Here is a 16,655-nt window from a genome sequence, read left to right as displayed (position 1 = left end):
TGTTTGAACATCTTATGTACAGTAAGAAGTATTATCTAATTGTGAGGCTGAGGCATTCGTCCTTCAGGAAGTCTTGTTATTTTCTCAGGCTGTTGTTCCACCAAGGTCTCAGTTACTGAACTGCTGGGGAGTGCTGGAGGCAGCCTTGCTGATGCTTCCTCTGAGGCCCAAGTAAGCTGCCAAGGTTGCTAAGGTCTGGTGTTGTAGCCTCCTCTGCCAGTCCTTTGGGAAGAGGATGCCCTGCTCCTGTAGCACCAACAGGACTTTCAGGTTCCTCTCCAATGGTCAGGCCTCTATGTTTCCTATTGCTGATATGTTGACTGAGCAGGGGGGCTTTAAGATGTCAGTGTGTGTCTGAGTGCTCAGTGGCCTTTTAAATATAAAGTGGGCACAAGAGTTGTCAGTCTTTTGGCAGATATCCAAAAGTGGTGAGCTGTTTGGGTATGGCGCGTGGTAAGGTGTGGCGAGAGTCAGACATGAGAGACTCCAAAGGGGTGGAATAGGTTGTTATTGGAGCTAGTTTGGTAATATATGGTGATAAATCTCACTGGTCCCCTGGTGAAAACGCCTCCTTCCAAAAACTCGACGGAACTTGTACTCACCCCAGAAAAATGTACGTTTGAGCTCTGGAGTCACAGTCACCAAGACAACCCTGAGCAATGTGGTCCTTGTCTTCATTTGAGGTTGGACTTGTCACTATCATGTGGTAGATTTCAGACCCGGATGTTTTAGTGAAGAAATTTCATCTTCTCAGAGGGTTTGGTCAGTGAATAGTTTTCTGAAGATGATGCTTTGATAAAACCTCCTACCAAAGGGATTCTTTGCCTTTCTCCTCCTCAATTGGTTAACAGTTCAACCCCATGGTTTCTTTTCATTCTCCAATTCTGCTCAAATATAGGTCAAGTGACCTGGTTGGCACCCATATCGGGAAGCACCTTGTTCTGACAGAAGCCTTTAAATGTGCTTCAGCAACAGCCAGACCAATTTCTATAGATATTTGAAACTTCAGACAAATACTCGGAAGCTCCAAAAATATATGAAATTGCATCTGTAACCAAGGCAAATAATCCAGAAACTAATTCCAGTATAATAATCCCTTTAAGTACAAACAAACATACATGAAAACATCTGAATTAGAAGCAGAATTAGATCGTTTGCTCCTTCCAGCTTGTTCTGCCAATATATTACATGGTTGATCTGTTTGTGTTTCAAATTCCACGATCCCAACTACCAGTGAAAGACTTTTGTTCAGTCATCTAAGAAGTTACTATCTATCATTGCTTCAGAAATATTAAATTACCTTGCCTGACACTTTTGGAGAAAGAGTTCCAAAATCTCTCAACCCTCAGGAGTAACAAATTCTCCTCAAGATGTGCAGGTCAGATGAATTGGCCATGCTAAATTGCCCATAGTGTTAGGTGCATTAGTCAGGGGTAAACATAGGGTAGGGAAATGGGTTACTCTTTGGGTGGGTTACTCTTTGGAGGGTCGGTGTGGAACTTGTTGGGCTGAAGGGCCAATTTCCATACTGTAGGGAATGTAATTTAATCTAATCTCTATTTTGATAAGCCAAGATCATTTTTAATCAATATCCCCTAGTTCAATACTGCGAGAGGAAACAGTCTTTCCATACTTACCTTATCAAAACTGCTCAAGACCTTATGTCTTGAATCAAATCACAACTCATGCTACTCAACCCCAGTGGAAACAAGTGCAGTCTGTACAACCCATCCTCATAAGACCTCAGTTCATTCCACACATCGATCTACACAACTTCCTCTTAACCATCTCCAGTTCTGCCTTTCCAACTTGTGATGTACCTCTGTGATGCTGCAACTCGAAGCTGTTCTCACTCTATAGATTGCTTCTTGACTTTCATCTTCTATGCCCTTGTTCACAATGATGGTTCAGAAGAGGCAAGTGATGGAGGGTGGGGAGATTCAGGGAGCAGAAGTGTTGCAGACAATGGAGAAAAACTGTGTGGAAGACTTGGGAGTGGGAGGATTTGCCAGTGGGAGTTGAAGACTGTGAGACAGTTTGCAGCATGATGTTTCAGCAAGCAGGTGAGACAGTACTTTGGAGGATTGGTCAAAGATAGAGATCGGCATTGGGAGACTCAGAACTTGAAGAGCCTGTCAGTGTGCAGTAGGAGAGCATGATCGACAGCTAACCAGAGAACTGGGGACAGGACAGCCAACATGCAGGAAGCAAGTAGAGAGCCTTTTTCAACTATATTTTATAGTATTTTTATTAAAACCCATTTCATTTACCAATGCAGTAATTCTACAATTTACAGTATTTGGATTTGCAGTGAAAAATATTTTAAGTTTTTTTTCTGATGGCATGTATCTTACAGAATGTAATTGAAGCAAGTGTATTAATTGTAATGGGAAGATTTGATTTGCTTAACGTTATTTCATTTAAAGTTGCACATTTGCAGAAACATGTATGTTAAGTGAGGAATTACTGTTCTGTGCCACTGATGAAATAGCAACATTCCAAACCACAGTTAATGAACAAGCTGTGAATACATTTGGATATTCCAACCCACAATTGGAATATTAATAGTGCAGGGGATAACAATAAAGGGTATAAGGCTGCCTTTCATCATTAAAATACACTGCAACTGCAAGATAAACAATTTAATATTATTACAGCTAATGGTAAGGTGTTCTTTGTGTTAAATTAATTGGTTTGTTTAATGACTGAGGTGTAGAAATATTCATCCCCTGGGTGAGATTTGTTATGTACCTAAGTATGAGGGCTACCAAATATAGGAGACAGTTGTGCAGTTAATACACACTGAATTAAGTTTGTTCTTTATGATACATATTTGAAACTTTAGACAAATGTACAGAAGCTCCAAAAATATGTGAGATTACACTTGCAACCAAGAGCATTAATCCAGGAGCTAGCCTGTAATAACTCGTGATCCCTTTGAATGCGTATGAGCATACACCCAATCAAACAAATTAGGAGCAACTCTCTGCTTCAGAAGATAGTGGAGGTGACATCACAGGTTTTTTTTTGAAGTACAGGTAGATCTTGTTAGACAAAGGAATCAAAGGTTATCAGGGTGCATTGGATTGTGGAATTTAAACCATAAACAGATCAGATATGAACTTATTGAAAGGCAGAGCAGGCTCTAAGGGATAAATGACGTCATGCAGCTGTTACATTTTGATGTTGCTGTTTTTAAGACAACCTGAGAGAAGTGCACTGCCTTCTTCCAATACCACAAACAATGGGTCAAAACAGAAATGTAATTGTTTCACCTGGTTCTTAATATGGCCAATCACATGCTTTCTCTATATGCATATTAGACTAAAAATAAAAAAAGTCTTCCAATCAGGTTTCTTTAATATACTCCAAATTATCAATGAAATTGTTTTATTCATAAATAAAATAGGAGTGCATAACTGGCTAACATTCTTAGTTTGTTATACGAAAATAGAAATGTTCACATGTTTAAATAACTTAAAGCATACACACAAGCAAACACAAAGACAGATACCAGGAAAAGAAGAAGAAAAATGGATTTCCCTCACTGCAGCTACAAACATTGAGGGAGAAAGAAAGCACTTGTGGCCAATAAGTTGTGGTTCTTGGAAGTAAAAGCAAAATAAAGATAAGCTGTGGAATATTCAGACAGCTGTCAGTCAAACATTTTAGCATACAAACACGGATCTCATCAAATACAGGTACATATCTGTGCAATCGTAGGCAATGAGCTTACTCATGAAAAAGCTGTGTTTTCGGAATGCACTTCAGGAATTTGGTTAGGGTTCAGACTGAATCAGGGCTCCATGTACAACATTGGAACCAGAACAAGGATTGTTCCAGAAATAGGAGAGCTGCTTCAGATAGCTCTCTTCCTTCCTCAGGCTGGTCATCGACTGGAAAAATCCAAACAATCTCCAAAACAGGTGCTGCAACCTAACAGTAAACCAAGGGAGAGGGGCTGGCTAGTAAGCAAACAGCACTAAAAGCAATGTTTGTTTTTTTATTTAAAAGTAATGCTCTCTAACTGGCCTTTTCCATAAAAGAAAACAAATCCAGATATTTGTAACAGTTCAAACTCAAATCTACAAAAATTCTTCAAATGAATCTACTGTAACACATTGAGGCAACATCACGCATGCACAAGCAAACTCTTATATTTTAGGAGAACAATTCACAAAGGCAAATGTGTCCTGCACCATATTTCTCTCAGCATAATTTGTAGCATAATTTTACAGAATTACATAGGATACATAGCATACAAGCAGACCTTTCAGCCCAACTAATCCATACTGGTGCCGATGGCTCATAAACATCCACCTACATCTTTCTATCTCATCATTTTGTCATAAACTTCATTTTGTTTTCCCTCATGCACGGATTCAGCTTTAAACTATTTGCTTCAATTGCGGTAACTCCTCACTTAATGTTATGGTTGCTATCCTGTTAAGTGCAAATTTAAATAACAAAACAAAATCAAATTTTCCCATTACAACCAAAGCAACAACCTTTTTGTTTTATTTTATTTTGTTTTTTTTTTGCCCCTGTTTTTAGGTGATTATTAATATCTTTGTGGGAAATGTTATTCAAGACTCATTGCATACATTGTAACGTGGGCAGATTTTGTTTGAAACAAACACGGAGTACAGCAATGAAACAAAGATCAAAAATTACAAATAATCCTAAAATAAATCACCACTCAGAAGCACAGATTTTCAATTATTTGAACAAAACATACATATGCCTTCTCCAGAAATAATTTGCTGAACTTTTTTTTAGTAATGCTATTGATAGAAATAATTTAGGAAATCACCTCATGGCCAATGTGTGAAATTATTTTTCTTATTCGACAATGGATATTTTCCAGATCCAGTCATATTGGTTTAGGAATTAGAAACACATGCAAGGGTCTGTCGAGCATGTGTCATAGAAAAGTTTAAATCAGTAAAAGTTGGCACTGCTCCTGAATAAGATGACAGGCAATCCTGAATCTTCAATGAACTTAAGGAGAAGGAAGTATTGGTTAATAATGAGGTAATCTAGTGCTTTGTCCAAAAACTGGGCAGATATGTACAATCTTGATATTAGAAGAGAAAGTGATATACAAACAATCAAATATTGTCTTTATTATTATCTATAAAAATAAGCAATGCTGGGGAAAATTTAGATTTTTAGACTTATTTGATCCTTTAAGCATGCTAGAAGTATAAGACAGATTTCAACATTATATGCAATGAACCTTATGCAGCTTAGTGTCCATAGGTTTGTGTTAACAAGAGACAGTGTTAGCAAAAATATTGTAAGAATGGCCATGGAAGAGACAGTAAAGGACAGACACTGATAGGAAAGATACAGCAATATCCAAAGCAAGACTGATGGTGTACCTTGGCTGGGCGAAAGCGACCTTAGCACATTAACCTATAACACAGAGCAGCATCTGCTTTATTTGTTGAGTGTGAAAAGAGATTGGAATGTGGATAGAAAGATGTTAATAGTATAAAATATACAACTTCTTTCTATGCATTACAGTTTTGCTAATAAAATGCTAGATATAATTAATTTACAAAATGCTTGTGTTTTGGTATAGACTTTCACTTCATAAGGCTTTGAGTTGGTGAGGTGATAAATTCTAGATCCATAGAAATTCTGCTTTGGCTAAATCTCCTGAAAGTGTTTACCTTAATTGGGTGCAGTGCACAACAATGCAAATTGCAGATGAAGAGCTTCAGTGGTGGGACTGCATGGGACTCAAGACATGAGGCATTCATTGAGGTCCCAAAATCCAGGTAAACAGGTGGACCATGCATGCCCTGGTGAGTTGTGGGAGGAGAATTTGGTGTGGAGTGCTAGAGGAGACTTCTGGACCCTGTTTGGTGTAGTCTGCTCTCCTCAGTCCACATGCAGGTCCAGCCAGAATACCAGCCATTAAATGCCCGTTAAATCACAACAGAGAATAGTGAGAAGGTTGTTGATGTCTCTGCAAATCCATTCTGTTATGATTGCCAGGAGGACAAGAAAGAATTCCTTTGTACTGATCTCAAGCCAGAAGAAATAGTCTTTCCAGAAGAAAAGCTTTTTAGAACACCTCATTTTTTTAAAAAAAATCCATTACCTTTTTAATGTGGAAAATGTGTTGCTGGAAAAGCGCAGCAGGTCAGGCAGCATCCAAGGAGCAGGAGAATCGATGTTTCGGGCATGAGCCCTTCTTCAGGAAACTTCATGCTGAAACGTCAATTCTCCTGCTCCTTGGATGCTGCTTGACCTGCTGCGCTTTTCCAGCAACACATTTTCAGCTTTGATCTCCAGCATCTGCAGTCCTCACTTTCTCCTAGTCATCATGTAACCAATATTGATTGTTGACAAAATCTAAACAATTCACTCATGTCTTTTAGGGAAGGAAATCTGCTGTCCTTAGCAGTTCCAGGCCTACAGGTGACTCTAGAATCACAGTAATGTGCTTGACTCTTAATTGCCCTATGAAATGGTTAACAAGCCATTCAGTTTAAGAATAATTAGGGAGGGGCAATAAGTTCTGGCCTTGTTCGTGCAGTTTCCCACACACTATGAATGAATAAAATAAAATTGCCTTCTTTGTGTTTTTTAAAAAAAGAACTGCTATTCCTCAAATCTTTGTCATAACTATCATTTTCCTGGCACCAAATTGGAGATTTGCAGTTTAGAAGCTTATAGATAATTGGATAGGATTTTCCTATCAATCTTATGGCTTAATTATTTCTTGATTAATCAGAACTATTGGACATAATCAGCAGTAAAGTGGTGCTATATGTTGTGATGTTAAGAATCATAGAAAATTAGAAACACTGTAAATTTACAGTGGTTAAGAGGCTATTCTGTCCATCATGTTTTTTGAGAATAGTAGCAATGTAATATCGTTCAATGTAATATTTGATATAACAATCATATTGTGCAATAGTGCATCCTGCAACAAAGGATATCCTCATTCTGACATGAAATAAATTGAAATTAAGCTTTATTTTCTTTGCATCATCTAATTAAATATTGTTAGTTGAATGATCCATATACCTATTGATGTACTCAATGATCACAAAGTCAGTCCTGATTAGTTAGATCATGTCTCAGTCGATGCACGCAAATAGGAATACCTTTAGTTATGTAACAAATAGAATGATCATAACATGATTTTTGTGACATATAATGCAATCTTTGATCTTTGAAATCATATAATGTCAATACAACAGTCATTTCTTTCACTGATTAAATCTTGATAAATCTGTATAAGACACCAGTCAACAAAAATTGTTGTTTTGAATTGAAGGACAAATTTGAACTTAGAAATGCTGTTGAATTGAATTACCATCCTATGGTAAATAGATAAATAGGCAGACAATTCAGGTAAAATTATGAAAAATAATTGTATTGTCTACCTTCATCCTTTGCACTCGCCCTCGCCACACACACACTCTCATGTGCAAGTACTTAATGACTTGTTATTCTTTCAGCATCAAGTTACAATTTTATAATTTCAGTGTGTATATTCAATATTCATCCCATTTAAAGGTCATTGGTAAATGTCAACTGCCTGGCTTGCTAATAATGTGACAGTGATTTTGCATTCCCTGCTGTAAAATAAGCATTTGATGACCTTTATTTCCACTGGTATCAGTCAGCACAATGAACTCTTCTACTCTTTTCAAAGATTTTTTTCCCCCTTTAGCAAGGAAAGTTACGGCAAAGTAGTTCCTCTTTTCTTTCTTAAATTAGTTTTGCTGCAATAAACCTGTTTAAAATACACCTGATTTTTTCATGGGCTAGGATTTGGCAGCAGCCTTCTATTGATGATTACAGTCCCAAATACAACAAATCCAAGCAACAGTTAGGTTTTCATCTGCTGCTCTGGGGTTTTCAAGTTATTTGTAATATTGATATTGGCAACATCTCTGAATGTCTCTGAAGAGTTTTTCAAACAGTCAGCTACAACATAGTTTCTCATAAACCGACAGAAAAGGAGATTTAACACGGTACGAATTGAAATTCATTCAATGCTATCTCATAGGTAACCAGCAAAACAAACTTCAAATGGCTTATTATCCAGTGTATGACAGCTGTAATTCAGGAGAGCTTCCTAAGGTTTGTCGAAGAGCCATATTCAAAGTAATAATTTAGCTTTCAAATCTTGGAACTTGCACCTTGAGTTACTCAATGCATATACCGGTAGAAACAAAAAGGCAGAAGGAAGGTCTGCAACAGCCTGGTAAACAAAGCCAATCCCATTCTATTAAATTTCTGTGTGAAAGGGGTTCTTCTAACTTCCAAACCTCATTCCATGTTGCCTCTTCTCTTGATGTATTGTCTGTTTTTTTTTTGTAGGTATTCCTGATTCAATCTGTTCAGAGGTGCTGTGAGACATCTCTGGAGCAGGTGAGACTCTAACCCAGGCTGCCTAGATTAGAGGTAGAGGCACTAAAACTACACCACAAGACTTCCCATGTTTTGTTCAATTCTTTGAATAACTGAAGGTCAGAAATCTGCTTCAGTCCTGTATGATAATTGCCAGCATATTTCGACCTGGCCAGTTTGTAGGCTCATATTAATGCTGAGCCAAAAAGGGTGGCATTGGAAAAGAACAGCAGGTCAGGCATCATCTAAGGAGCAGGAGAGTCGATGGTTCAGGAATTCCTGATGAAGGGCTTATTCCCGAAACGTTGATTCTCCTGCTCCTCAGATGCTGCCTGACCTGTGCTTTTCCAGTGCCACCTTTATTGACTCCGACTTTTCCAAAAACTTCAGTCTTCATTATCTCATATTAATGCTGACCCTGTACCACTTCCCAGCTGAACTTTAGTCATTTAATGACTTAATCTAATACATTGAAGGGATGGAGTTTCCTTCAATGTACTAGATTGAAGTAGCACATTGAATCTAGTACTACTTTAATGTACTACTAGATTCAATGTAGTCTAACGTACTTCAGAACATACTTTGTACTTTTGAAATACACTTTATCATGTCAGATATGTAGAAGCACAACTCAGCTTATTCACATACAGCTATTACAGACAAAACATTGACGATAACCAAATGATTGTTAACTTTATGTTGATTAAATTATTAAGATACGCTGTTGAAGGCCATTGTTTAATTAAATACTAGAACATTTATAGGCGGTCCTTTTTGTAGCCTCCTTACCTCTGAACCAGAAGGTCCAGGTTTACATCCCACCTGCTCCAGAGAGTTCATAACATCTTTGAACAGGTTCATTAGAAACTATCTATTAAGGAAGATATTCAGCTTATTAGCTAGATTAAATGGCTTACATTGGCTTAACTGATTTATTTGCAGCATCAGTACTCTTGTGGCATATTGGTAGTTTCTCTATGCAAATGCTGGAGATCAGAGATGCAAAGTGTGGCACTAGAAAAGCACAGCAGGTCAGGCAGCATCCAAGGAGCAGGAGAGTCAATATTTCAAGCTTAAGCTCTTCACCAGGAATGGGAAGGGGGATGGGCTGGGGGGGAAGATAGCTGGGAAGCGATAGGTAGATGAAGGTGGGGGGTGATGGTGATATGTCAGAGAGGATGGTGGAGTGGATCGATGGGAAGGAGGATGAATAAGTAAGACAGTTCAAGAAGGCAGTGCAGTGTTAGAGGGTTGGATCAGGGATAAGGTGGGGGAGGGGAGATGAAGAATCTGGTGAAATCAACATTGATCCCATGTGATTGGAGGGTCCCAAGGCGAAAGATGAGGCGTTCTTCCTTCAGGCGCCGGATAGCTAGAGTTTGGTGGTGGAGGAGGCCAAGGACTTGTGTGTCCTTGGCAGAGTGGAAGGGGTAGTTGAAATGTTCGGCCACAGGGCAGTGGGGCATCTCTAGACACATGCACCAATCAATGTCCCACCACCACCTTATCCCAAATCCAACCATCTAACTCAGCACTGCCCTCTTGAACTGTCCTACCTATCCATCTCCCTTCCCACCTATCTGCTCCACCCTCCTCTCCAACCTATCAACAACACCCCCCACCTACATCTACCTATCACATTCCCAGATACATTTTCCCACCCAGCCCCACCCCCTTCCCATTTATCTCTCATCCCCCTTGGGCACCCCCTCATTCCTGATCAAGAGCTTATGCTCAAAATGTCGACTCTCCTGCTCTCGGATGCGGCATGACTGGCTGTGCTTTTCCGGTACTACTCTTTTCAATTCTTGGGTTTAGAGGGTCTAGGTTCACGTTCCATTTCTTCTTGACATATGTCTGAACAGTTTTGTTAAAAATAACTAAAGGGAGACTGTGCAGAGTAATGATAAAAGAGACTGAAGATTCCCAGACAATTGTTACGCAAGTATCGATAGGAATTGCACTTGGGGAGCCCGAAGACTTCACATTGTAGCAAACTCCAAAGGGACTGCCCAGGAAAGTGAAGATTCTGTTGGGCGATTCTTCCAAGCTGCAAACTCTCCAAAAGTCTCCATTTTTGTGGGAGGGCCCCTGCAAGGACTGCAACTCTCTGCTAAAGTTCAGGCTAAAGTTTGAGCAAGTCTTCAGAGTATCCAGGAATTTGATATTTTTTGAATCATAGGTTCAGCATTTCCCCACAACATTCAAGTGACAGCAGAAGTCATTTTCAGAAAATATTAGGAAAGCTCAGCAGTTCTGGCAGCATCTGTGGAGAGAAATCAGGGTTAGGGTTTCAGGTCGAATGACCCTTCCTCAGAACAATACTGAGCTTTTCCAGTAATTTCTGTTTTTGTTTCTGAATTACAGTATCCATAGTTCTCTTGGTTTTCATTTTCAACCTTGCTCATTAGTACAGATAAATTCTCCTCAGCAAAGATATTTTGTTTACTTCAAGGAGCTTTGGTAACAACATCTGTCATTGGGATTTACACACTTCAAACATCCCAAAGCAGATGAGAGCCCTAATAACTTTATTCTACCTAAGGTAATATATGAGGCTAAGATTGCAAGCCTATATTTTACAATGCTTCGTCTCAATGATTCACTGAGCTCCCCAAACTACTTGTAGTAGCGAAAACGTCCATAAAGTTTGATTATCTTCACAGTTCCCAAATTCATTTATTATAAAGCTTGCTTGTTCTTCACTGGGGTGGAAGTGTAAGTCAAAGCTATCGAGAGATTTCAGACAAATTATACAGAAGTATGTTTACTGTCTTGAACCTGATTTCAGGAAATTACTTCAAACTTTTCAACTGACGACTTGCATCATGCCTTTCTTTGTTATACTGTGAGATTTTAAGAAATTCCGAGTCAAGCAGTTTATTGTCAGTAACCTCACTGTCAATGCAACAGAAAAGCTTCTGCGTGTAAATTATGACTTTCCCCAAATGTTTGGAATCAGAGCAGAAGAAAGACCTTGAGGAAATTCTATGTCTATTTTAAATACAATCAGTTCTGCTAAAATGCTCCATTCTTGTGCAATCCTGTGTTCTAAGAAAATTGCGTAATAGCAGCACCATTAAGACAAATGGGATTAGAATCACATTATTACCAATTTACGCTTTAAAAGTTTGCACTATAGAAACCATCTCCCCAATTCGTCTATCACATTACAGCGAATTAGCATTAACGAATTGAGCGTTATAGCAGAACGACCTGTACTGTTAAGTGAAATATTCTCATGTTCATTGATTCTCAGACCTCAGAGTTAAAGCTGTATTAAGATCCATTCAATCTGATGATGCCACAGAATTTTTGTGTGGAGAAAGAATCCAGCAAGAGACTCCAGTGGAGACAGATATGTCATTTCTGGCTCTCGATAATTGTGTAATTTGTCTAACTAGTCGATGTAGCTATTACTTAATGCTATCATGCAATAAACTGCGTATTGTTGTATATGACAAGTGTCTCTCCTCATTAAGATTCAACAATGATTTATCTTCTACTGCTGGTAATTAGACAGGCCCTTACACTCAATATTATAAAGAGGATTGGTTGCAACACTTTAAGCAACAACCACTGGTGGTTGACACCTCAGCACATTATTGTCAGGACTACATGTGGGTTCTATTTTAGATAATGTCCAAGTCACACACATCTACACAATTTTACTGAGGTGGATACAGAGCTTCTTCAGCTCTGTCAGATTAGGGACAGTTGTCAAGCCTTGTGAGTTAGCCATTTTGGGCACCAGAGGTTGTGAATTATCAGTAACTCAACTGTGAGGGGTGGGCATTGTCAATGGAGGTGAGGGTGGGGGTTCTATGAGCTTCCCTTAAGAAGTAGATATCCTGCAAAGATTTATTAAATTCTTCAAAGTAAGTGTATCAACAACTGCCAAGCGATCATTGAGGAGGGGAGAGCCACTCCACAGGATGCTAGCAACTGTTGCTTTTGGCTCACTAGCATGAATGTATCTGAAGGAGGGCGAGGGTGGCTTAAGGACACCTGTATAGGAAATTCATTAACCGCAGTTAGCTAACTATTACTAAGCAAGTAGGTGCTAATCTGACCGTATATCTAGCAGGAGTACTCGGTGATTGAATTAATTTGATGACTACCCAAATGAGATTTTTCCTGATTTTGCTCTCAGTCCTACAACCCAGTCTACGTTTGTGAGACTGGAAAGATTTGGCTGTTCTGTTAGCAGCCAAAATTAGCTGACAGTTGTTGTTATAATCTCTGTCACAGCACTGCCTGAGGCAAGACTAGTATTACAGGGAAATATTAACACCTGTAGTATGCATTTCCCCATTGAAATAGAATAACAGAAAGCTTTTCCATCAATGTTGTGACAGCTAAGACCCAATTATCTCCTCTAATCTTTAACATTCCTGATATCCTGTAACTGATTAAGACCTTTGTTTCCATTAATAATTTCACAGATAATGAATAGCAACCTTCTTGAAATATTTTCCATTTAATCTGAAGTACTAAAAGTATTTTGCAACACAGTAGCTCTGCATAGTGAGATGGAAGGATTTAAAGAAAACGTGGAAACATGAAATATTTGCAGCAAAAAAGATGACATTTGATCCACTGTATTGATGTCAGGGTTGCAATGTAATCCATTTCTAATCCTACAATGAATGGTATATCAATTATATAGAATAACAGCACATCGGAAAACAAAGGATATAATTAATTCACTGCACATTTTGAATTTAAAGTTAAATTTCTTAACTTACATTTATTATACACAGATATGCAATTTTAGTGGGAACCTTTCTGTATCTGTTCCATGCAGTGATTCCAAAATATAATGGATAATACTATATATGCAATTTTATGATGGCTAATGCAATAAACAAAATAGCATCAATAGAAAGCCTTGCAGATGTTTTATTTATCATCTTCAATTTAGGTCTTTTTTCCTCCTCATTTAACCCTTGTTAGGCATTTTACTCTGATTTTATCATGAAAGATGCAAACAATTGTTACCATTTTAATGTAGGAGCAGCTCAAATAAAGAAGGATAATCCAATTACTGGACAATCTAATGCAAACCTTTGCCCTTTGAGATCCACGGTTGTGGACCAACTTAATACCAGTCACATTACTGGGAACAGTGCATTATTTACACCATTATGCATCAATCATAACAGTTAATGCTGGTATTAATCACAAACTAAATGAGTTAGTGTTAATCACAAGTTAAATTAAGTGATGGAGTGACAGCAAAGCAAAGAAAAACGCGTGCAATTTTCAACAGTAATTTCCAATATTAGAATGAGATACATGACGTTAGTTTTGCTTTTAGAGAACAAGAAGTGTAGTAGGTGATTGGGCTTAATTGGTTAATTAATTGACATTGTAGTTATTAAGTAGAAACAAGTTGGACTGTATGTGGAAAGAGAGGTAAGACTGAGCAATTCATAAACTATCCATTTAGAAAAGATGTCTTAGTTTCCGTCTCACAAACTGTTATGAATCCAAATTGACATTGGTAACAGAATGGTTACCTGTCCACCTTTCCTCCAGTTCAAAATCTACTAAAGATTGCAGAAGTAAGGGATGACTAATTCACTCATCAAAGGCAATAAAGATAGATATAGAATAATTTCTTCATGTCCCATTATGAGTCTTCCATTGGCAAGAGACTTTAACAAAGTTTGAGCAATGGACTTGGAGGTATGGGACAAGAAAAACAACAAAACAATCTTGCTCTTTGTAGGCATGACAACTCAATTTGGTCAGCTTACAATTACATACAATAAAAAGAAAAGAGTAATAGTGGATGAGGTAATGAAAAAAATGGAGGAGAACTGGACTGGACTGTTGCATGGGCTAAATTTCTAACAATAGAGATTAGTGAATCAACAATGAATTTAGGGCTAGACATGAAAATATGAACATTGTGATAATGAACATAGCAGGGGAAAGCCTCATAAGTAATGTAGTGTGTGAAAGAAATCACTTGGTATTAGGTGAGACGTTTCATAAAATCTTAACAGATCAACCAAATTGTAAATTAACATATACCCTGGCATGGGATATCCATGCAAACAGTTGACTGCAAGTGCTTGGGAACTACAGTCCACTTCAATAATTTTTGGTAGAAATCCAATAATTCACTTGATAATAACTGATCATTCCCCCAGCTTGGAAGGGTTTATAGTTGAGAATGTGGTGCTGGAAAAGCATATCAGGTCAGGCAGCATCTGAGGAGTAGGAGAATCAATGTTTCGGGCATAAGCCCTTCATCAAGAAGGATTTATGCCTGAAACATTGATTTTCCTGCTTTTCAGCTGTTGCCTGACCTGCTGTGCTTTTCCAGCACCACACTCTCGACTCTGATCTCCAGCATCTGCAGTACTCACTTTCTCCCTTGGAAGGGTTTATGATAAGTTTCACTTTTTCTGAATACTTGAATGCCCTGAATGCAGAGAGAAACACATTCGTTAAGGATGAGGTTTCAGAGAAAATTTAGCAATGCTTATTGCACAATATAAAGACATCAGAATATAAAGATAATCAAAGGGACATTGTGCATTATCAAAGAAGAGGATACCAATTTTTTTGGTAGGACTGGAAAGCAGTAATATGAAAGCATGACAATCAAACTGTCAGGTTAATTTGCACTGATTACACATTTATAGAGTTGGAACAAGTCATAGGAAGTGATGAAGCACCATGCATTTTGCATAGACATAAGTTGGGCAATTACACGGATGACAAAGATTGGCACTGGAGTAATTTATATGCCAGAAGAGGCTACCGGATGGACAAATGCCACCATTGTAAGGTGAATAGAGAAATCCACAAACCTATATAAACATTGGCTAGGTGTACAAACTAATGCACAAGAAGTAAAATATTCCCGTTGGCAAAATGAGGCAAAGATGTGAAAAGTCAGAAAATGCAATAGAAGTTCTGGAATTGCACCTGATAGTGAACATGGCCAAATGAAATGATCACAAAATTGTGAAAGGAACTCTGGCCATAGTTTCGTGTAGTTGTCTAGAATGAGATAGGAGGGTTATTGTTTGTGAAGTACTGGCACCATATTCTGCTTTTTAATTCTTCTTGCTAAGGTAAACAACTTCACATTTTCCCACATTATTCGCCATTTGTCACATAAGGACCCTTGCAGAGTAAAACTGCCTCTTGATCAGATACATAAGACTGAGGCCATACGAGTGACTCAGACTTTTGAGGAGAAATCTGATTTGGATGGTAGAGTGAATCCTCTACTGCAGGCCACATGACCTTGAAGATCTTCTCAGTTGCCTTAACAACATATTCCTGGGAATATAAGTCATTTAAAAAGAAACTATGTTGCTCTACATTGAAAGATTCAAAAGGAATATTTTTTACAAGCATCTAAAAACAGTGGATCATTTAGAAAGAAAATTAAACAAATATATTTATAAATTGATGCAGGAAGGGTTTAGCACTTCAGTTTCTTGCTGAAAGTAAGTTGCATTCATCGTGAAGCAGAGCCTTCAATGTTTTAACTGGTATCGCTGAGAGAAAGTGGCAGTCAGCTTTATGAAGTACATTGGTAATTTCCAGAGAGGACATTCTATGGGATTTGAGTGATGTGTAATAAATAAAATCAGGAGTGAATATAAGATTGGAAGTCAGGCTTGTGCAGTTGCCATTATCCTAGCAGACCATAAGATGGCACTCTCATTTAACCTGAGGGTCTCCACACCTGAGGCGAGGGGAATGATTGAAAAGGTGGGTTCTTCCTGGTAACCTCAGTTGGTGCAGAAATTGAACCCACACTTCTGACATCGTTCCACAGTACAAACCAGCCACCCAGCTAAGAATACAGTTGACTCTTAACTGCCCCCGGAGAATAAATACTAACCTAGCCAGCAACTACAATATCCAATAAACAAAGCAAGAAAAAAAATTACAGCAAATCAGTAACAATTTGTGTTCATACTCTATACAATACAATTAAGTACTCCCCACTCTTTCTTGAAATAAAAAGGACATGTTTAATCAAAAAATGATCCAAACAAAAAAAAGGTGACTTTTTCATGTTCTTAAAACTCCTTAAGCCACCAAACATCTGTTTTCAAGAATCTCCAATAATTGCTTCGAACAATAAGCCCTTTTCATGTATCACTTTGACCACTGTGACTTGTGTCAATCACTTGATTTTAGAATTCTTGGTTCTTTCTAACATTTTCTTGACATGGGGGACTTTATCCCAGTGGACCTCTTTTTTGAATGGATTTTGTCCAAAGAAAATGATCATCCAC

Source organism: Chiloscyllium plagiosum, unplaced genomic scaffold, assembly GCF_037043375.1.
Source record: "Chiloscyllium plagiosum isolate Xiang-an unplaced genomic scaffold, Cpla_swu_hap1 HiC_scaffold_6, whole genome shotgun sequence".
In the NCBI taxonomy this organism is placed as follows: Eukaryota; Metazoa; Chordata; class Chondrichthyes; order Orectolobiformes; family Hemiscylliidae; genus Chiloscyllium; species Chiloscyllium plagiosum.
The sequence above is the reverse complement of the archived record's forward strand: the minus strand, read 5'-3'. Positions refer to the sequence as shown.